This window comes from Sciurus vulgaris (assembly GCF_902686455.1).
Source record: "Sciurus vulgaris genome assembly, chromosome: 11".
In the NCBI taxonomy this organism is placed as follows: Eukaryota; Metazoa; Chordata; class Mammalia; order Rodentia; family Sciuridae; genus Sciurus; species Sciurus vulgaris.
Genome location: NC_136472.1, coordinates 27680201 through 27704308, shown reverse-complemented (window position 1 = coordinate 27704308; position 24108 = coordinate 27680201). Strand labels below are relative to the sequence as shown.

At 36.2% G+C, this 24108-nt stretch overlaps 1 protein-coding gene and 1 long non-coding RNA gene across 23 annotated transcripts in view; both read right to left on the bottom strand.

Annotated features, from left to right (window-relative positions):
* Nucleotides 1-24108, bottom strand: part of PHF21A (PHD finger protein 21A) — a 173881-nt gene that overhangs the window by 53238 nt on the left and 96535 nt on the right. The gene's annotated exons all lie outside the window — the stretch shown is intronic.
* On the bottom strand, nt 8539-16842 carry LOC306639645. The gene is made up of 2 exons (XR_013757697.1): nt 16476-16842; nt 8539-16433 (listed from the first exon to the last, which is right to left on the bottom strand). It is a non-coding gene; the product is annotated as an uncharacterized lncRNA (long non-coding RNA).

The window sequence follows — 24108 nt, the reverse complement described above, 5'->3', positions numbered from 1 at the left end:
TACAAAGTATTCACAATTTTAGTAGCTAAATTCATCACCAAGTATTTGTTACAATCATTTAAAGGGGAAAATGTTGAACAGCTTACAAACTGACTTTCTGAAAATACAACAACTCAGAGGAGCAACCCAATAGGCAAGCTGCCGAAATGACGATGGTGTAAACTTAGGGAACTGGATCTTCCAAGACAAGTGGCACGAGATGATCTGCTCTATTCTGTATTCAGCCTAACTTTTCTGCATCAGAGACAGAATAAACCTGTACTCATCTTGTAGAATTTCAGAGCAAGTGTGCTTTTTTGTTTGTTTTAAATCATCACCACTAAAAAAGTTTTATTAGAGAGGTTCAATAATACAGAAGAAAAATACAATCTCTTGATGAATAAAATGCATTTGGAAAAAAATTTTAAGTATTTTATTAAATATTAAATGTAAAGAAACATTTTCCCCAGGCCATGAAAATCACAAAATCTAATTCCCAAATCTCCTTACAAATATTGAAAGTTTTTATACACACACACAAACACACACACAATTCTGGAAAGGATGGAATGACTACAATAAAAAGGACAAGTTGTTTTTATTTTCTTCTAGTATACTTCTCCATACTAATGGTAAAGCTTACCCTCTTTTACTTTTTACCTTTCTTCCGTTTCCACACACAACAAAAGTATAGCAACAAAAGAGAATACAGTACTGAACATAAGATCGATTTCTTTTTTTTATTATTTTTTTTGGTACTGGGGATTGAACTCAGGGCCTTGTCCTTGCGAGGCAAGCACTCTACCAGCTGAGCTATCTCCCCAGCCCCTTAATATTTTTAATAGACTTTATTTTTTGAAGCAGTTTTAGGCTCAGAACAAAACCAAGTGGAGTTCAGAGAACTCCCATGTGCCCCTCCAACACTACACACTTCCCCACTGTCAACATGCCACAGTACAGCGGGACACTTGTTAAAACTGATGGACCTATGATGATGTATCACGGTCACTATGACTCAGAGTACACAACTTACATCAGGACTCACTCTGGGTGCTATGTATTCTATGGATCTGGACAAATTCATAATGACATGCATCCACCATTATAGCATCATACAGAATAATTTCATTGCCCTAAAAATCCTCTGTGCTCTGCCTGTTCATCCTCTCTTCTCTCTAACCTTTGGCAACCTCTGGTATTTTTAACATCCCCAGAGTTTGCCTTTTCCAGGATGTCATATAGTTGGAATCATAGAGGATACAGGCTTTCAAGTTTGCTTCACTTAGTATAAAGTTTTTCCGTGTCTTTCCAAGGCTTGACAGTACATGCCTTTTTAGTTCTGAAAAACATTTCATTGTCTGAATGTATGATCCTGGTTCCTTGATATCTTTCTTTTCTTCTTCTTTTTTTTTTCCCCATACAGTCTAATGTAGTAAATTGTCAATTCTATAGTGACTACCATAAAAATAAAACAATAATATAAGATAGATGGATGATACTGGGGTGTGCCCAGATGACTTGATTTAGGTCTCAAATCAGGGGTAGAGTCAGGCTTAATCAATAATTTTAGCTCCAGATAATCAATTCTATACCCCACCCCAAACCCTGACACAATTATTTGATTTCCTGGTAAGATCTGGAAACCCTGCATCTTCATAGTACATAAAATTGTTGCAGTAGTAGTAAAACTTTAATTACACACACACACACACACACACACACACACATATATCCTCCCACTCCTTTCCTTCCTCCCTCCCCACTCTGCTTTTGGGAAAAATAAGTAGAGAGGCACTACTGCATGGTATTAATAATGCAAGGGCCAAGAAATTTGGGTTTTAGTCTCATATCTATCACCAAGCAAGGTTTATGATCTTCAGTGTGTTATTTACTCAATCTTAGCCTTATCTTCTCCATCAGTCTCTGATAATCTTTTCTGTTAAAATTCTATGAGCCGAAGAATGGCAAGAATGCCATCTCCTCATGCACACCTTCCACCTCCAGCACTGTACAAATAGAATTAAGGCTCATAATGATGATCCTGACACATCGCAAAGAGGCTAAATCACTGAAGAACAATTGCATTCAGTAGTTGAAAACTTACTTGCACGAACATGTAAACTGATGATTACCTTTTGCCTGAACAGTAATCTGATGATTACCTATTATCAGGCACGTAACATACATGAATGAAGCAGGGCAGGTTTAAGATAACAGAAAGTAATGGGGACTAAGGTCAACTGGAGAGGAACTGCCTCATCTAAAAGCACTAATGAATGAACTGCTTTTAACAAGGTGAGTCAAACCAAATAGCTTTGCTATTAGATAAAGCCCAGCGGCTACCAGTTTTTAACCCCTAGATAGTAATTACATTCACTGAACTGTAGTTACTAGAAGAGGAAAATGGAATTAAACATTACTTAGGAAAAATTTTAACAGAGGTGAGTAAAAAATAATTTCAGATAACCAGAAAAGTCAAATGGCCTTCTGATTAATCACTATTTCACCATGGGGTATGACTCTGATGTCTTTTAATAGACAGACATAAAAAGCAATTTATCAACAGTAATGAAAAGAATATGGCAAGATAAAACATCTGAAGACATAGGGAGACAGACAACTATACGCAAAATATAAAAGTGATAATGAAAAATTTAGTAATAATACGTTCTATAAGTATAGCTACTTTATCAGAACAGTTTAAAACATCTTGCAGATACTTAACCCCTCATCATGTAAAACCAACATAAGGAAGAACTGGAATCAGTTCTCTACCACTGAACCACAGCTATCTCTAGGGCTGGAGAAAGCCGCTGTCGAAGTAACCATTAAGCAGAAGTCTGAAAAATGAAAACTATCTTGTTGAAGTTGTCCAGGGGATTAGATAAACAAAATGCAAACATCAGACTTGGAATATGACCAGAACACTTAAGATCTAACCATTTCTGATTTTTGTTTCAAAGTATTTGAATTTTTTTCCAAAGTCACTTAATTTACACAATAAGGGAAAAAAATTAATGGTATAACATATTAATGATTTAACTATTCTTCAAAACTACTTTCTGAGTACAAACTCCACATGAAAAATGATGGTATCATTTTCCACAAATATTTCCCTAATGATTCAATTTTTTATGTAGTACTATGTACTTGTAAATTTTCACACCTTATCAAATAAGATTCTCACAACTACATAATATGGATTAAGGCAATTGTCACTGATTCAGATGGGGAAACTGAGGCACATGGTGACTGAAAAAAAACAATAAAAAAATTTCACAGTGGGACTGTGGCTGTAGCTCAGTGGTAAAGTGCTTGCCTCGCATATATGAGGCACTAGGTTCAATCCTCAGCACCACATGAAAATAGAGATACTGCGACCATCTACAACTAAAAAAATAAACAAAAATAAAAAATAAACTGCATTTTTAAAAAAGTTATACAGTTACTTGATAGTAAAATGGGGACTAGTCTATGAAATCCCTGTCCTCTGGAAAACTAGTGTAAACAAAACTCTGTTGATTTAACCATAGGCTAGAGCCCATTTTTCTGAGCCAACTTCTCTGGGGCTAACAGGAGGTAAGTGGTATCCATGTGGACTTAGTGAATGTAGACCACACTAATGTGGAGAGCTGGGCAAGGGAGAGGGATGCCTCTCTCACTGGTTAGCAGTCTCAAGATTCGGGAAATAGCCAAGAAGCCAAGCCAGGCTCTTGAGACCCAAGGAAGCAGAGTAACCTGTAAAACAACCCTAAGGAGCCAAGCAGGACCCAGAGGATGCAATAAAGGTGGGAAATATGACAGCCAGAGATTAGGGACACACAGCTCAAGGTGGCTCTGGAGCATATCACACCGACGGGGTCCACTGAAAGGAGGATTTCCTATAAACTATCCTAAGGCTTTGGAAGGGCTAAGAATGTTCTTACAGGGACTAGAAAGAGAGAGACAACTTGCTTCAAATGTCAGAGAGAAGGCTGTACTTCTGTCATCTAACATACTCTCCTGCAGCTGAGAAGGAACACACACGGGAACCAACACACAAGAATGATATGCTTCCTCATCTACGGTATATAACAGACAATTTAGATTCTGTTGCTAACTTTTCAGCCTTGAGCAAAAACCTTCAAGTCTGGAACGATGACTTCAATTTAATCAATGGACTGGACACTAGCAACATTTAGACTAGTAAAATGTTGGGCTTTGGTGGATTTTTCAAGAAGTAGATCATAGCAAACTTTACTCACTAGCCCCTAACATAAAGCTGAATTTAAACGTTTTATTCACTAACAGGTTAGTCTTACTAGTATAAAAATTATATGGTTTTTTGTTTGTTTGTTTGTTTTTAAAGATACAGCACAAATGATCAAACCCAATATGCAAAGGGACCAAGAGTAATAACATAAGACCACAAAGAAAGGTTTTGAAATCAGTCTGGCTGCCTTCAGAGCTGCTACTAGGAAGCCTGCTGCCCCTCCCCCACCTATCATGCACAACCAGGGCTCAGTCAGTAGGACCGCTGTGCAAGTGACACAGCCATCACTTCCGCTTAGTCTCCACAGGCCTAATATATGTGATGCTGAATTTACTTATCTCAGCAGGCAGCACAGCCTCACCAAGAGTGGTTACGTTTCAGGCTTTGTAAGAACAAGATGTCAGGGGTTTTGTTGTTGTTGCATCATCCTGTAACACCTTATTTTCAACTCTCTGCTGAGCTGGCAAAAGCACTAAATCAACCCAGCTCCACAACCCAGCAACAGCTCTGCTCAGCTCACTGTTCAGATGTGCAGGTATCAGGACAACATTGCAATCTCACTGGCAATGTGTCACACTCTAGGAGCGCAGATTTGTCTAGTCATTACATCCTGTGAATGTCCCTCTTCACTATACTTTCCTGACTAAATAATTTCTAAGATACTTTCAAACAATGTAAAGATCTAGCTTTCCCTTGAACCCACAGAAATGTGTATAATCCTTTGGGTATAGGCCAAGGAGTGGGATAGCTGGGTCAAATGGTGGTTCCATTCCAAGTTTTCTGAGGAATCTCCATACTGCTTTCCAGAGCGGCTGCACTAATTTGCAACCCCACGAGAGAAACAAGATGTATCCCATTTGTTTACAATAAAAATGAATTTTTTAAAAAAAGAGAAAGAAAAAAGAAAAAAAATTTAAATCATGAAAACATAAAAAAAAAAAAAAGAAAGAAAGAAATGTGCATAATCTTAGCACTCTCCGGAGATCCTGGGAGAAAGCCCTACCTCTCCCGTGGCACCACAGCTTCCTACAGTCTACTCAGCTTAGATGCTGCGAATGAGAAGAGATGATTATTTCCACACCCTTTAACAGAATCTAGGGTTGGGGTTTAGCTCTGTGGTAGAGCACTTATCTAGCACATGTGAGGCCCTGGGTTCGATCCCCAGCATCACAAATCAATAAATCGATAAATCCAGTTGATTTAAGGATGGTTGTGAGAGCATGTATGATGGACCCACTTGGGGAAAACAGGGATATCTGCTGTCTGCTAGATACAGTGCAATGGACCCACTCATGTGCAGGCTGTCAGCTTTGCCACTAATCGGAGGGGAGAAAGCACATTTAGGGAGGGAAAATGGAACAAACTGAGTGGAAAAGAAGTGACACAGAAGTACAGTGTTTAACAAGCAGCTTTTCTTGATGGTTGAAGGTGCTCCTTTCCTAACCGAGGCTCCCTGTAACAGGAAGGAATCATTCCTACACAGGGGTGCATACCTATACTTCACAGGGTGTTTGTTTGTGTGACAGTTATACTGTCATAATTTTAGATGGTTAAACCTCTGCTCCAGGGTTTATAAAAGATCAGAGCACTTGTCACTCTTGGTGCAGGTAGAGGGAGATAGAGTGGTTGAGTGGTTCATTTTTCTTTATAATTACGCTCCATTAACCTTCCACATGAGAGCTCCCCCGTGCTTTCATACCAGCAGCACCAACTGGCTGCATTTGATAAGGCTCCACAGTCTGCAAGACCAGCACATGCAACAAAAGGAATACTTTAATACTGCAGACTTAAGCAGAAGCTGAACGCAGCTCTGTTACTTACTGGCACACATATTCAGTTCAATTATACATGTGTAGACAAAAACAAACCAAAAACATAAAGCTGGAAAGCAGCAAACAAATGATGGGTGCTTATTTAAACCAAATGTGATTTGAACATATTCTGCTGATCTTTACAATATCAAAACTCCGAACTTCTTATTTTGCTAACTTCTGATAATGTAAATATAAAAAATATAAAAACTCGATATATTAAAGTTCACAGTGTAACCCAATTACAAGAGGATCTATATCACAATCAGATCACGATACCTACAAACTACATGTCGTAAAGATAATTGTCTTGCTCAAGCATTTTTTTTTTAATATATCACTCAGTAACTCACTTTAAAAAAATAAATTGGTTAAGAACTAGCACTAAGTTATCTCTATACTTCTTGACAGTGGTCACATAAATGACTTCCCTTTGGGGAGAGAAAGAGCGAACTTTCCCATTAATAATTTCCCTAGTTTTTAGTGCAGTGCCCAGAACACTATTTTCCACATGTACAAAGGTAGATTAGTGCCTTTTCTACCTTGGGCAAAAGCCAGGTATACAAGCGTGAGCAGATAAAACGAAAGTCAATTTGGGAAGTGGGTGCTTGCACGGTTAATCCTGAATGGGAAACAAAAGGTAGTTATATTTATACCTCTGCCTTAACCAATGGCAATAACGGCCATTACAGCATCTTAAGTAAGGCTTCCGGCTCAGGCATAGTTTGTATTCTGGGCACATCTATAACCACAGCCCTCAGGAAGGTTAACTGTTATCCTGACAATGCTGCTCACTACCAACTTACTTTCTTTGAGCACAAATATATGAGTTGAGGATGTCAGTCTATGATACAACTAGTCTGATAATCAGATAATAATAAATTAAACGTATAATAAATTAATAATAATAATATTAGATAATAATAAATTAAAACTCACGTGGTACACCATCTCATGCATCAAATCTCATATTTAAAACACTTTTCTAGAAATATAAAACCATTGCAAAATCTAGTTTTTGAAAATTAATGAGATGCTTGGTACTTCTGAAAGTGTTTGGCAAAGAAATGTTTTTTTACATTTACGTTTTGAAAATGGATGATAAGATATGGGAATTCTACCACATTCTTCTTTCTTTCTATGTTTGATGTATGAAATTGAAGTACTTTTTCATGAATATTTTTCCTTTGCTTAAACCACACAAATTTATGTTGCTATATATTTTTATGACACTTAACACCATGGTATTCTTTTTAAAAAATGCTTTCCTTAACTTAAACATGAGAAATGTGCTTGCAACTAAAGGGCCTATAGTTCTTAAAACCACAATATCAAATACATCATTTTAATACTTTATTTTTTAAAAATATTTTTTAGTTGTCAATGGATCTTTTATTTTATTTTTTTATTTATTTATGTGTGGTACTAAGGTTAGAACCCAGGGCCTCACACATGCCATGCGAGTGCTCTACCACTGAGCCACAACCCCAGGCCCATTTTAATACTTTCTTACTGTACATTACATGTTACACCATTCAGCAAAATGATACTGAATGACCATATGCCAAAAGATAATGCCAGCTAATGCCTACATGAAACAACTCCTGAAGATGTTGGTTTCTCAGTGTCCAGATCCAGTGACAGGCAGATCTCTCTTCTGCCTAATAATGCATGATTTTCATATCGCAATGAAGAGAAATTCTTTCACTAAATGCTTATTTTCAGTCTTTAGAGTGGCAGACAGACTAAAATTCTACTCTCTATAACCACGTTAAGAATCAGGCAAAAGCCAATCTACCTGTTCAGAATCTGTCACTCTGACTCATTGTTGGGCCATCTGTTTACATGTGCTGCTTGTCTCATGGTGCAAATCAACCTGCTGCTGGGCAAACCTGCCTCATGTGCAAACTCATTCTGCGATTTCAACCTCCCTCACTGGCAATAGATCCTCTTATTGGAATCTAAAACTACCACTTCATTCAACTAGAGTCAGACCTTATTCTACTGCTCTTGCACCAAAAAAATGATATACCACAGGTTCATGTGCAAACAGGTCATCTGTGAATATTGGGCTCATGAGGAAGAAGGAAATACAGTTTTGCTTCTATCAAAATATTTTAGTGCCATCAGCTGCAATCAGTCTACTACTCTGGAATATACGTGTACTACCTCAGAGAGAGGCTAAAAAGATTACTGAATACAAGAGGACAGGAGTATGAACTGCAAATACAAACTATTCTGGTCTTCTTTGTTTTGAAGATTGGTAACTTGTTCATAGCTGGGTTTCCATCTGTGTTATTAGCACACAAATTTAATGCAGTATTAGGAAAGGTTCTCAGAACACCCTTTGAATCATCCACAACTATCAGTTTGCTTGCTGTTTTGCATGCACTTTGCTAATCACTCTCTTATCTTAATTTTGAAAGGATGTTAGAGCCATGAATAGGGCAGTGAGCAGAATCATATTGGAAGATATTATTCAATGAATATGTCTACTGAGTATATAGTATTAGAGATATGGTTAAATAATTAGAAAAAAGTTTATGTGCCTTTTTTTTTTTTTTTTTGATGGTAATACTGGGAATTGATCCTCCTGCCTCGATTCCCTGTATTATTGACATTATAGGCATGTATCTCCACACCCAGCATGCCTGTCTATTTTTTAAAAATGTACATGCCTTTTTCAGGAGACAGGAGATATACTTGCAAAAAAATGACTATGCTTCTTAGAGAGTATCAACAAGCAAAATTATTGGAAGCTTTAAAGGGTTAACAGAGAAGAGAATGGTAAATTGAGAAAATGGGGTTACCAACAGAAGACAAACAGAAGATATACTTAGAGCAATGCTAAATTCAAGGAAAAAATTAAATAAAAAAATTAAATATAGGCTATCAATAATAATTAAAATATTATTTTGGGGAAATGGAGTAAGGCAAGTTCTCATGATAGTGGAATGAGTCCATCTTGTTTCTAATGTGCTTCAAAATATGTTCAATTTGAAAAAGAAAATCTAAAAATCTATTTGTAGAGGTTAACAAAAAAAAGTACAAGTTAGGAGTTAGAAGAGAAGGAACTATATGGATAATGTGCAGAAATACACCTAAAAAACAAAAATCTGAAAGGACCCAATGCTATGTCAATGATTTGGTGATGACAAAGCACAGGGATGAAAGGGACTGAGCCCTCCCTGAGAATTTCGGTATCTTAATGAGTGAGAAACTTCTCAGGTCTCACTTTGTTCAAGCCCCTTCTGTCCCCAGTGCACATAAACATCCTCACTTTCCTCCTGAGGATGACCATGCAGTGCTTGTCTCAGTCTACTGGGCTAAGGGACAGCCACAATCTTTTGAAAGGCTGGCAACCATCTGACATTTACTGAACAACCAGCAACATTTCTAGTACTATGAAACAGACACTGACAAGTGAAAATAATGATCTAGGGGAGATTCTAATTTTGTAATTGACTGGAAAGTTGAAGCTTGTATATTAGCCTCTCAAACTGCTTGATACTTGCAAACAAACGAAAAAAAAGTACCAGTAAAATTATAAATGAAGGCAGCAAACTGTAAGGGAGAAAGTAACTTATTTAGCATAACGAAACTGCTACATCATTTCCCACACGATGCTATGAAAACAAATTATTCACTTCCATACTATATGCCAAGGAATACAGTGTTATTTGGGAAATATATTCTCTTACCTATCAGCAGTTAAATCCTACTTCTTCCTCATACACTACCAGGACTTGAAGGTTCTCTTTCATCAAGATATAATAATATTTGGAACACTTTGAAAATCACAACTGAAAATGACTGTTGACCATTAGTTAAGACGTGGAACGAAAGACATGTAAGCACACAATCACCAAAAACTAGGTAACAAACTGTAGAGGTTATTTAAAGATTTTATAATGTTTTCCTTTTGAAAAACAGTAAAGGAATTTAAAATAGATCAAAAACAGACTGAGTACAACTAATGATGATTTAAATCTAATCCTTCCAAATACTTTTTCTAGGATATAAACTTCTACATCAGTTTTCTGTTATATGTTTCACATTCAGAGATCCCTACTGTGTCACTAGAAATACTCAAAACTAGATCAAAATAAGAATTTGACACTTTAAACTTTGAGTAATACTACAACAGCTTAATAAGTCTTAACCAAAACCCCCAGACATTTTACTACTACAAATGAAATAATACACTGGAACTTATTAACATATCTGCTTCCAAAGCAGAAATATCACCAAAGTCTCAGAAGAAAAGATTTAAAGCCCTGTGTGGTTCTGGCAGAGAAGCTGAAGGGAAAAACCATCAAGGTAAAGTCAAGGATTCTGTGACTACCAGACTGGATGGAAGTGGGGATGTAAGATGTTTTGTCATCAGGTCCAATGACAGGCCATTAGATATCAACAAATTTCTGTTCTGATAAATTATTGCCATCTACTTAACCAATGGGTCTGCAGGTTCTGAAGAAATAAAACCACATTTATCTGACCTAGGAAATAAATAACAGGACTAATATTGGAAGTTCAAATTGCACTGATTAATTGGTTGAAGCCATGTGTCCCATGGCTTCAACAGACCAGCTAATAACAGGGAGGAAAACAAAAATATTGCTGGCTAACACTGCACTTTTGTATAAGAGCAGGAAAAGGATTAAATATATTCTTTTATTCTTTCTTATGCTTAAAATTTTTAAAAATTCCATTAGTATCTTGCCAGATTTTCAAGAGAAAAACCGTGTGTATCAGTTAACTGGTATGATAGGCCGTGGGAGAATAAAACCAATAAGAAACCTCTCTGTTCTGCACTTCACAGGGCTGTCACTGGTACTAGAAAAACGTCACTTTGAAGCCCTGTTTGCATTCCATTTTTAACTAGAGGAAAGAGGATGGAGGTCTTTGGTTTCTATGACAACCCAGATGGGCCATAATACAAGATACTTACAAATGTTCAATTGCAGGGATGCCAAATCAAATTAAGGCAGAGTTAGCACCACTTCATAAAAACTAGATGGGGGGGGACAAATACTTATGGTAAAATGATACCATTTCTAGAAGTTGTTCTGAAGGATTTCATAAGAAAATGTAAAGAAAATAGTGACTATTTTTAGTAAAAACAAAACAGTAGAACTAATATGTAAAAATAAAACTCCAATTTACATGAGAAAATGCTTTCATTAAAATCTGACTACTGGAAAATTACTACTTCACTTAATGTAAAAAAAAAAATGCCTTCCAAATAACAAGAATTTCATTAGTGATTTAAATCATTATAATCTGGCACTCTGGGCTGGGTTTTAATGGTGAACTGAGCTTCTCTGAGCAACTTTTTTCTTTGCTCCCTTCTCATTATTTGTTTCCATATTTGGCCTTCATGACTAGAGTACACAGTTCTCAAAATAACTGTGGAATGGCTAATGCTCTAGGAAGAAACTAATTTCTAACTTGTGCTTATTAGAACTTGTGAAATTTATTAACTCTCCAACAGTAATCTACCATCTCTTTCCATTTATAAATTATGATTTGAGAACGATTTACAGCAAACACTTCTAGATTTTAAAAGCACTATTAAAAAAAAAGGAAAAGAGAAGAAAAGAAAAGAAGAAGAAAAAGGAAGAAGAAAAGGAAAAAGAAAAAGAAGCCCGGCATGGTAATCCCAGCAGCTTGGGAGGCTGTGGCAGGAGGACTGCCAAGCTCAAAGCCAGCCTCAGCAACATAGTGAGGCCCTAAGCAACTCAGCAAAACCCTGTCTCTAAATAAAATATAAAAAGGGATTGCTCAGTGGTTAAGCATCTTGGTTCAAAAAAAGAAAAAAAAAAAAAAAAAAAAGAACTCACACATAGCCCTCTTCATTTGTGGGGGAAATGCTTTGTAGTCAAACTTAGTAACAGAACTGATTTATAGACCTCACCACTGAGGAGAGAGTGTTGTATACCATTTAAGGATCATAAAGGGCCCTTCTCCTCAAAATGTTATGTGTACAAATATATACACACAAATGATACACACATGTCACGGAGTTGACCTCCTTCACCTGGTTTACATTTACTCAAAATCATTCTTTCCAAAAGCCGAAATTCTATATTTGTAGTAGAAAAATAAAAGTTCGCCAAACAAAAACAAAAATACCCAATGTTTACAACACTAAATACACTGAAGTTACCTTTTTTACTTAAAACACACCTCAAATTAAATGAATTCAAATAAAATGAATTAACTGAATAAATACATATCTACTACAGAAATTTTACTTGCGATTGAATACTATGACTTCTAACTATGATGGACCTGCATATATCAGGTAAGTTTGTTTCTGTGACTTTTTTTTCTCCCCCAAATGGCATAAACCCATTTAAAATTATTTTGAGAAGTTATGAGATTGTAAAAACAGGACTAGAATAAATTTTCTCAATAGAATCTTTTTAAAAACAAAAAAAAATTTCTCGTTTTGAAAAGGAAACTTGTTTGTAAAGAGTACATTTAAAAATAGCTAAAACAAAACTTTGTATCTTTACTGTAAGGAGGAAAGAGCTTGGGCTAAAGATTAAAAATTTTTAAAACTAGAATATTAGTTTTCCTTTCACACTATGTGAATCTAGTCACCACTCGGTCTTTCCTCAGTATTAAGTTCTATCGTTAATAAAATGAGAACTAATACCAGCCACAGTCCGCTAACAGAAAATGAAGAAAGAAAACTTTTGTAAAACCAATTATAAAATATTCAGCATTCACAGAACTAACAGTGATACTAAATAATAAATTGATAAGTTTTAAAATACTGATGAACCTCATTTTTAAAACACCACAAAGCTGCCCGGCTGCTCGTTAGTAGCATGACATTTTCGCCAAGCGGGCTGCGTAAAGGCAGCAGTCCTCACCAGGATGATGACTAGCACTTACAGAAGATTAAAAACAAGGACATATTATGCAGAACAGAAGCAAGATGGAAGTGTGAGCATGGCTCAGCACACTACAGAGTACAGGGCACTTAGTCAGGAAGGTCCTGGCAAGGCTTTGCAGGCAGGCCCACGCAAGTGCCTTTAAGAGCTTCGCTAGACTGCAGACATTTGCCCTTCGATTGCTTCCTATGCCAGGATTTCCTATTTGAGTGTTGCAACCTAATATTCTTCACCCAGGCAACCACAGCCTGTTTTGGAAAGGTTCCCTATTTCAGAAGCCTCAGTGCTGTTTCCATTTCGAAATATATCTTTATGAAAATATGCATCATCTCCAGAACAAAAATGCTTCGATATATTAAGTTTCAGCTGTAAGTGATATTTTTAGAAAAGTGGTAATTTCAGAATCTCTGCTTTAAAATTAGTTGTTTTTTTTTTTTTTAATGGAATCACAAAGTAGAAAATTAAAAAGATGTACCAATGAATAAAATCCTTTGAGAGGCCCGGGGAAGAGTAGAAAGGTGGGATGCACATGGACAGGTTGATCAACGCACACTAAGTTATAATTAGAGAGGAGAATTAAGTTCTGGAATTGTACTGTAAGACAGAGTGACTTTAAATAATGATAATGCAGCATATGTTTAAAAGAAGTCAGAAGAAAGGATTTTGAATATTGTCATCATCGAGAAATGATAAATATTTCAGGAGATACATGTTTTACGCCAACTTGAACATTATACAATGTACTGAAACTTATTAAAAACATTGCATAGTAGCCCATAAATATGTACAATTTTCATTTCAATTGAAAGTTTTAAACTTTATTTTCCTTAAATTAAAAAAAAATCATTCAATTATATATACTGGTAAGAAATCTCAAAAAAGTATTTATCACTGTTTTTCATAAAAATCAAACAATTTACTGCAAAAGAACTCAAAAACAGTTTATTTTTAAAGAAATGGTCTGACATCACAGATGGTGTTTCTGTATGAACAAAGAGAATCAATCTGAGATATCTTGGATACAGGAAAAAAAAAAATTAGACTTTTGACCAAAGGGAAATTTCACTTTTAATAGATAAGAAATGAGAGACCCTGGGGAAGTGAGGGTAGATGACAGAAGTCCCTTCTCTAAGATCATACTAAGTTATTTAAAATAAGCAAGTGTTGATATTTCTTGAACTAAAATATTTCATCAATGGCTATAACAATATCCTATATGCTTCTTCAACATAACAGTTTTAAAGAACCATGCCCATCTGACCTCCTATCCCACAGAAACTCATTTTCCTTTATATTGGTTTGCACAGCACAAAAGTATTTACTTTACCATAGTACTTAAAATTTTACTGTGGATGTACCTTGCATCCTTCCAGGACTAGACAGCTTTCCATTAAACTGTCTCCTCAAGACTAAGAGAGTCATCATCCATAATGTGTTTGTAAAACAAAGTTAATGCCTTCTGAAAAGATCTCTTCCTCTTCCTCATTCACTACAGACATATACCCACATTCACACAAAATTTATTCTTCTATGTTTACCCCCAAAAAAGGAACATAGGGAAATGAGCTCAAGTGCTATGCAACAATGATTAATTTTTTCTCTTACAATATTATTTCTCTCATCACAAGCCTCTCTGACTATGGAAAATGAGATTATGTACATTTTTATACACACCTGTATACATACAACATGAGCATTAATGTGTGCATAAGGTATGATTTGACTTATGTTTGTGAGTCACCAAAAAAAGCCACAAGGTAGTTTTTTTTTTTTTTAATATTTAATTTAGATTTTGATAGACCTTTATTTTATTCATTTATTTATATGTGGTGCTGAGAATTGAACCCAGTGCCTCACATATGCTAGACAAGTGCTCTACCACTGAGCCACAACCCCAGCCCCACAAAGTAGTTTTATGCCTTATATATATACACTAAACTTTAGGCAGTTGTTCTTTTGGTTGAAACTTTCTATGATTAGAAGAAAAGGCAAAATTCTCATTTAAGACATAATTTTATTAATGGGAACTAAATGTTCAGATCTTCCTCCTGCTCAGACTTTATTATAAAACAGGTTATTTTGACTCTACTGACAAAAGTTCCTGATTATTCTCAGCTTTTTATTACATACCACTAAATGAAACAATCTGCGATCTTGTTACCATGAAGTGTGAATGGCCTTACATTGGAACGGTTAAACAAACATTAAGGGGACCGTCAACACCAAAAGCTTATTCCTCATGAGCAATGAATAAAAGACTATTTGTAGCACAATTAAGCCTCCACAGCTCAAGATAGATCATCTCAATTCTGAAACAAGTTACTGTAACTATAGGGATCTGATCATAAGGTGGAGGGGGGACCACTCTGAATGAAATGTGGAGTCATTTTTTTGCATATGAAACGTATTCATCATCATTTCTTTAAAACTCCAACTTCAGAACTCTTAAAAATATCAAGGACATAAAATAAGTAAATAATATAGCTTAATTATTTAGAGTCTACAAATAACTCTGGGATGGCACAATTTTTAAGCTTTGAAAATGGACTGATTTAATATAAATTGGTCTTTGTAGATAATAAGTAATTCAAATTCAGACAATAGAGAATTAAAAATTGGGATGATCATTTTTATTTTACATTTATGCCTAAAGAACCAGAACAACCTAAAGTGGACAAGTGCTGATCTATTTCGTATAAATAGAAACAAAATGATTTTAAAATTAAATGTTATGAGTTACTTTAAGAAGTGTTTGCCTCCCATTTTCATATTTTCTAATGTTTCCAAAACCCAAATAAGAAGTATGAAAATTGGGCAATGAACTATGAGAAAACAGTAAATTTATAATCTTTCAGCTGAGTACACAATTAGGGCAAGGACTAAGTCAAAACCAGAATTAAAAAGGACCTAACAAAATACTGAAGCTTATTTAAATGTTTTAAATGTGAACAAATCAGTCTTCTGTTCTTCCCAAACTTTCTCAAAGACCCTCAACGCACCCTACATAAATAGCAAGGAGTCTAACAGCATCAGCACACTAACTCTCCAATACATTTAAAATCAGTTGTAACAGGAGCTGAGCTAAACAGGATGAAGTTCTCACTTAATGAATTAACGCCATCTAGTGGGGTCAGTGAGATTTCAGCTAAACCTAGTTTACAGCACATTACTACAATCTCTTGAACTGGTCAAATATTTTAGCTTAAAGGATAGACCTTTATTAATTAGGGAAGTATCTTAATATGATAAACATGCCTACAATCAAAATGGCACAAAAATATTTAATTCTTACTAAAAAGGGAACAATATTTTTATTCTTCGCTTCAAAGGCACAAAATAGAAATCTATACATAGTAACAATATAGTTTAGAAGATCAAGAAAATTCAAAGTTAAAGTCGAAACAAGTCAATAAAAATTTTTAAACAACAGTGGCTATGATTTAGTCAAAATTCCTCTCTTACTTTCCTAAGTCTCTCTCTCTCTCTCTTTTTCTCTCTCTCTCTCTCTCTTCTCACACACACACACACACACACACACACACACACACACACACACACACACATTATACATCTCATGCTGACCCAGATTTGCTTTACTAGTGAAGTGCTTGCTAACAGCCTAAAAGCTACTCCTTGTGCCATGGTAGAGGAAAGGAAAAGTGCCTACCTTGACTGGCTGAGTTGACTATCAAACTACCTGAAAATCTAGGAAAGGAAGAGAAACATCAAGATATGATGGAAATGGAACTAACTTTGAAGTATGAAAACCTGGATGCTGCTGGACAAGTCAAACCTCTCCAAATTCCAGCATATTTATTTATAAAATGCAAATCAAAAGAGTGTACTTATACAGCTCACATAAATAAATCTGATATGTTTTTCAAAAATTTTTTAAATTGTTGATGGACTTTATTTATTTACATGTGGTACAGAGAATTGAACCCAGTGCTTCACACATGCTAGGCAAGCACTCTACCACTGAGTACAAACCCAGCCCCTGATTAATACTTTTAAAAAAGTTCTTTTTTTCCTTCTTTCTTTTTAGTTGTAGATGAACACAATACCTTTATTTTTATGCGATGCTGAGGATGGAACCCAGTGCCTCACATGTATTATGCAAGTGCTCTACCACCAAGCTACAACCCCAGCCCCTGAATACCACTTTTGTTAGATTTAAGTAAGTAAATGTGACTACAACTGCAAAATGATATTTTCATCCTAATATTCTTGGTCTACCTTATTCACTCTCATTCCACATTGATCTGACCAATGTTCACCCTCCACCTTAATCAGTTCTATCAATCAGGCTGGTCTCTTCCCAACTCTGTGAACTCAATAAATTGGTTCCCATTTTTAAGCTTTTCTTTTTCCCCCTTAGTGGTTCTGGGGATTGACCCAGTACCTACTGTAACTACTGCATGTGCGGCAAGTGCTCTACCACTGAGCTATATCCCCAGTCCTTTTTATTTTATTTTGAAACAGAGTCTCACTAAGTTGCCCAGGCTAGCCTTGAATTTGCAATCCTCCTGTCTCAGCCTTCCAGGTTGCTGGGATTACAGGCGTGTGCCACCGTGCCTGGCTTTGGCCTCCCATTTTTAAGCTTTTATTGATGATGTTCCTTGGTCCTGGAGTACCTTTCTCTCCCTCAACTCTGTTTTGTCTTGAGGGTTCGGATAAGTCCCAACTCCGGTACAAAACTTCTTCATTCTATCTGCCTAGTATGATCTATGAAGGTCTATTACATCAAGTGCCTGGGCCATACAACTTAACATCAAAGCATATAACAACATTAAGCAGATGCAAAGAGTTCTAAGTATGTTAACTATGTATTATATAATTTAATATTCAAAGCAATCCAGTGAGATAGATACTATTAGTATCCATTTCACAGAGTCCATGCTCTTCCACCAGTCAAGATTGTTTGTGAAATGTTTCAGTCATACTATTTTACTCTTTGACCCCCTAGAATAAGGGTCGTTTCATCTAGTGTAACTCTCCTATCACCATGCATTGTTCTGGCCTGCGCAATTAGGTGCTATTTCCTTGAAAAGTAGAGATAGGTCAACTGTCACTTTACAGTGTTTTTTTACAGTCACTTTATATTGTTTTTTGTTTTGTTTTGTTTTTTGAGAATCCAACCTTTATTTTTTATTTATGTTTTTTATGTGGTGCCAAGGATTGAACGCAGTGCCTCAACTGCACTAGGCAAATGCTCTACCACTGAGCTACAACCCCAGCCCCCACTTCATAGTACTTTTATTAAATATTACAATTTATTTAGTGGTTCAACAGAATAAAAAATAATTGGGTAAAGTCTGAAGAACATTCATGGAGTCACTTAACAATATCACTCTAGAAGAAACAGGCAGGGGGTGGATATTCTCAGCTTGCAAGTCAATTGCAAAAATAATAATCTTTCAAAGATAAAAACTAAGGCTGTCTCCTGATGTATACTTATAAAGCAGTCTCTTGGGCATTTCTAAGAAATAATTAATCATGGAAGTATAATAATTCAATGATTTAGTCACCTGGGACCAGGTATTCTACCAGACCAAGATATTCACTATTTTTTAAATGTCAGCATTCTATAAATACAACTGATATTACAGCTTACAAAGTCTTTTCTTTTAAATACACCACACTACTTATGCCTCACCACAATATTGCCAAGATACTTATTTTGCAGAAGAATAAAGTGATGCTCAACTAGATTGATTTATTCAAAATTATACAGGTAAGGAGCAAACCCCAAATCTTTGTTTCCTGATTTTAATGCCTGCATTCCTTTCTACTTAACACTGTTGGGAATAGTGCTGTGGACAATCCCAAATTACAATTGTATTTGGCTTTAAAGTATGCTTTTTGGGGTTTTGCCTTTTAGTTAACTCATAATAGTGCAAGTCAACAACAATCACAAAACAAAGGAAATAAGTTTTAGCTCTAGAAGAGTAAGTTTCGTAAACTAGTGTGCAAAGTCTTGGCCCCCAGAAGTCAGAGAACAAGAAATCAAAATAAATGTGGGCTTGTGCCTCTTTCCTCTTTGCTTTGGAAGTTCACCATCATTCTCTCCCATGCCCAGTGGAATAATAATGATTACATGAAGTATTACTGAATTGCTGGGGACACTGGAATGATTAAAATAACCAGACAAGGAATACTATTGTCCCTTTTTACTGACTTTTTTCTCTCCCTCCTATTTACTAATAAGAAAGAATGCTCAAGTCTCCTCTGTAAATATTGAAAAAAACAAACTCTGTCTCCTAATCAATAGAGTGCCCAGCAGAAAACAGACACTTGCTAAATTATAGTTCTCTTTCCCTTTATCACGAAACTTCTTCCAGGAGTTACAAAGCTCTTTGATCTTCCCATTGGATCATGAGCTCCTCAAGGACAAGAATTAACTGTTTTAATTGGTAACTTCACTTCTCAGCCTGGTGAGTAGTGTGGTATTTATGAGTTCCATGAATCAACTGTTGAAATAAGAAGATTGGCGATTTCTAAGATACCTCTGGCTCTAGAATTTTAGGGTCTCAAAACAACTCCCATTTGGTACTAAGCATTACTTCTCCTTTCTAAATTCATGTGGTTTGGATGAGGTCCTTTTGTTTCTTTGACTTCTGCAGAATAGAGATGATATTTCAAGCAATGTATTTATCTAACAAAATTTCCCCAAAGGAAAAGAGGTGGATATCCATGAGTTACTTTGGCATAGGAAAATTTTAGAGCAGTTTCCCAACAACCCTAACTAGTGCTGGGGATGGAACCCAGGTCTCACATGTGCTAGGCAAGTGCTCTACCACTGAGCAAGACCCCCCAGGCCTAGAGCAGTTTTTATTTACTGATTGACTACAAAGTTAAAGGAGTAGTTACTTTGTAGTCAATCAGAAAATAAAGTTACCTTCTCTTCATTTTAAAATAGAATATCCAATATACCAAAAGGGAAAAACCAAAAGCATCTTAAATATAATATTCATTTTAAAACTTTATGCCCAGAAATCATAAGCAAACTGCACACTCAAGGTACTTCACTCTGTCTAGACTTCCAGGAGACTATTAGCCAGTCACAGTGTTTATCCTCGAATCCATGGTAAACCCCTTCTGCTTTGTTCTCCCTCACACTACTAGGCCCCTCCTCCTTTTGACCTTGAACTGCTCATTGCTGCTAGAGAGAATCCTTGAATCGGGCCACAGGCTCTGCCTGAATTCATGGCATCTTTACCCATACCTCTGTTCACCCTTATGTGATCAAATTATCTCCAACCTATTCAAACCTTTGACCTTCCTGATCTCACTGTGCAAATGTACTATTGCCCATGCTCTTCTTGGAACCATCTGCTCTCCTGTCTTTACTTTCTTGATTTTCTTTCCCACAACACTGAAAGTGCCTTCCTAGATCCTTTCAAGCTTCTGTCTGGGCCCTCTTTTATTTTCCTATATAAACTCATTGCCGGGGTAACTACATTCCATCTGAATGTTGCAATTACCTCCTTTATAGAATGGGGGCACAGAATTCTGACCTTTGGGACTACCTTTATAGCTTCACACAAGTTACTCACCTTTAAAACGAAGATTCAGGTTCAACATCCCTTATTCAAAATGCTTCAAACCAGATATGTTTCAGATTTCAGAGTTTTTTTGGATTTTGGAATATCAGCAAAGACTTAAAGTGTGCCCCTAATCTGAGAACCCCAAATCTAAAATGCTCCACGTATCATCTTGGCACTCAAAAAGTTTTGGACTGTGGAGAGCTTTGAATTCTGGGATTCAGATTAGGCATGCCCAACCTATGCTGGTACTCCTCACGGGGCTGCTGTGAAGATCAGATGAGACAGTACATGGAAAGTACCTACAACTGTGCCTTGAACAGAGCAGAGGAAGCAAATCGGCATCTCCAGACCTGCCTCTCTGGCAAGCCCCACCTGTATTTCTAATTCTGTGACAAACATTTCTACCCTAATCTCATACCAGCACCTAAAACCTGGCCTGCTCAGGACCAAGCTCATCATCATCTCACCGTCTTCGGTTTCCCATCTCAATGATACCCTGGTAGCCCAAGCTGAGATCCTAGGCATGGCCACTTTCTCTCCCTCCTTGCTTTCTACTGTCAGACAGTCCCTGGCACTGTCTTGTACTTCTGTTTCACTGCTGTAATCCAGGCCTTGAAGTAGGGCAGTTCGTTAACATATTTCTACCTGGTATCTCTCCACGTACAGCAGACATATCTGTTTGCTGGTAGAATAATCCTTTTCACAAGGAGATCTTACCATGTCGTTCTCTGCTTTGAGTTTCCCAGTGTCTTCTCCCCAGTAACTGTAAAATAAAGCCTGAACTCAAGGGGAAGGCATTCATTCAAGGCCGACAACTGTACTTCACCTCCCATTTTATCCATTCCTCCAACCACTTTGAATTAACTGCTATTTCCAGGACATGACATGTTTGTTTTCTACCTCTGCACCCTTGCTTAAGTTATTCCTTTCCTCCTGTCCAACACCTCTTTTACCTGTCTAAACCTTACCTATCCTCGAAGACTGGGTCCTATTCATCCTTGTAGTCCATTGGCTGCACTCGGAAGCCCTTGTAGATATTTGCTAAATTGAGCAGAATCATGTGTTTCTATCAGCTAGAATACAGACCTAAAGCACTTAAAAAATAAACTAAGTAGGCGCTACCTCAAGAAAGGATCAGAGCTACCATTGCCAACGATGGGGCAATATCGCCATGATGTGCCCTGACATGATGAAGGCACAATAAAGTATTCTCACAAAAATGTTTTACCTGGACTTAATCATAAGAAAACAACCAGATAAATAAAAATTGCAGGACATTCAGCAATACAATTGGCCTGGACTCCAAGAAAAGTGTTGACACACAACATTCCTTCTCTCCCAAATAACACCAGGAAGCTGTGGTAGAGTAATGAAAAAGAAATGGCAACCAGATACAATGAGGATCCAATCCTTGATTGGATCCAGGATTAAAAAAAAAAAAAAAAAAAAAAAAATTTACTCTAAAGAATATAAGTGGTAAAAACAACAACGTAAGTGGTGACCTACTAAGTAAATGTGAGCCATTAGTGTTACCCAAAAGTAAAGTCCAGATCATGGTGATCTGTAAACTGTAACAAAAACAGAGAGTAAACATTTAGAAACTCTTACAGAAACCTGACAAAGTAATTTTATGTCTGTTGAATCCAAGTATCAAACAATTGGGTTTGTACTTTCCTTTATGCTGGGTTTTTAAATTTCATTTTACTAGTGATTCATTTTGTTGTATTTTATAAAAGTATCAGTCAGCAGTGGATTTTAGGTTTTTAAAACTGATCTTTTACCATAATTTGACAAGTACTCTATTAGAGAACAGCTGAGTATTGATTTTAAGTTTTCTGAGTATGACATCTGAACTGTGATTATGATGAAAATAAAAACTGAAATATTTAAGGGTGAAGTATCACAATGTCTACAAAAACATCAGAAAAAATAGGGTTCAGGGGACAGCTCAGTGGTAGACTACTTTCTAGCATGTGCAAGGACCTGGGTTTGAACCCCGGCACTACCAAAACAATGACAATAAAAGATCATACACGCAGCACAAATTAAACTGAATAAATATGCATCTATAGAGAAAAAAAACAATGAGACTTTTAAGTCCATAAAACATACACGTTACTTTTGAAAGGGTACAGTTGCTATCTTCTCATACCTCTAGTTCAGTGCAATGTGAGAAATTTTAAGCACTCAGTTTGAATAAAGAAATAGGAGATATTAAAGTATATGAAAAACTAACAAGACGGTAGACTACTCTGCAACAATATGAATACGTTCCCTTCCTGCTCCAGGTAGTTGGGCTAATGACACTTTCTGTGGTGATGCTTCATAAAGATACTTAGTAAGGTGAAATTCTTGACACAGAAGAGCTCCATATTTTTAAGTAACACTTCAGAATTTGCCTTTAAAAAAAAAAAAAAAAAACTGGGAAAGAGATCATTATCCTTACTATCATACTATCATGTTTTCTTCCTAATTTCTACAAAATTAGTAAAGATTACACAAATCACAATGCAAATGGTCTTGTCCCTGAAATCCGTTTGTAATAAATATGAAGACTGATAGGAAAAACTAATCTTTAACCTAAAAATAAACCAGGATTCAACAGAAAAGACTACTGAAGAGCAGAACCCAAAGCATACGCCCACACTGCAAGTTACCATACAGCCTTTTCAACTTTGTAATCTCAACTAGTACACCGAGAGAAAATTCACTATTTTGGTTAACCTCATCATTCTAATTAGCTGTGGGGGTTAAAAAATGTGCCCCGTGCTTCAAAAGCTTCCTTATAAAAGCACCAAAATACCCTAACATCCTGGTGGCCTGTTAGGTGGGCCTCCTGCAGATCTGGGCTCAAGTTCTGCAGCATCTTCTGTAAGAGGTAGTAGTATCATTTAACCTCAGGTGTAGTTGGTCAGTTGGGCAAATCTATAGATGAAAAATAAAAGAATCTTCCTAAAACTGAAAGAAAATTGTCTAAGGACTTTGTCTCTTATCAATTCAGAAGGACAGCTACCCTGAAATAGCTGTCTATGCATAATTTATGTGTCCATTCAAATGCCTTTTAAATCCCACTAACCTATTTGACTTAATTTCTTAAGAAGGGATTCCATATAGTTACAAGTATCTATCAAATGACTTGGCAAAAGACAATTTAGCAAATATGAACAAAATCCTGATATGGACACTGAATTTTTTAAAAATAGCAATTGATGGTTATAGGAGAAAAAAATGATGATATTGTACTAAGACTGACTGCAGGTAGGGGCAGATGGTGATAACTTGCTTAATGGCACTGCTTCCTGCACACCATGACAGGCTCTCACAGATGCACATCACCAATTTCTAAAATAACATCTTAGGGTAATGCAACCCAATGCAAGACTTTTTACAACAAAATCAATATATCATCACTGTACGCAGCAAATACACAAAACATGTAAGAAGCTAAAATTGTGTTTAAAGACAAACTCATTTGGTCAAAAATAAGAAGAAAAATAAGGAGGATAATAATAAAAGCTTTTCCCATTCTGGAAAACTAATCTACTTTTTTGTTTGTTTGTTTTTAATTTTGAGCCTTTGAAACTCATACACTTCATTTCTGAACTTTTGTGGAT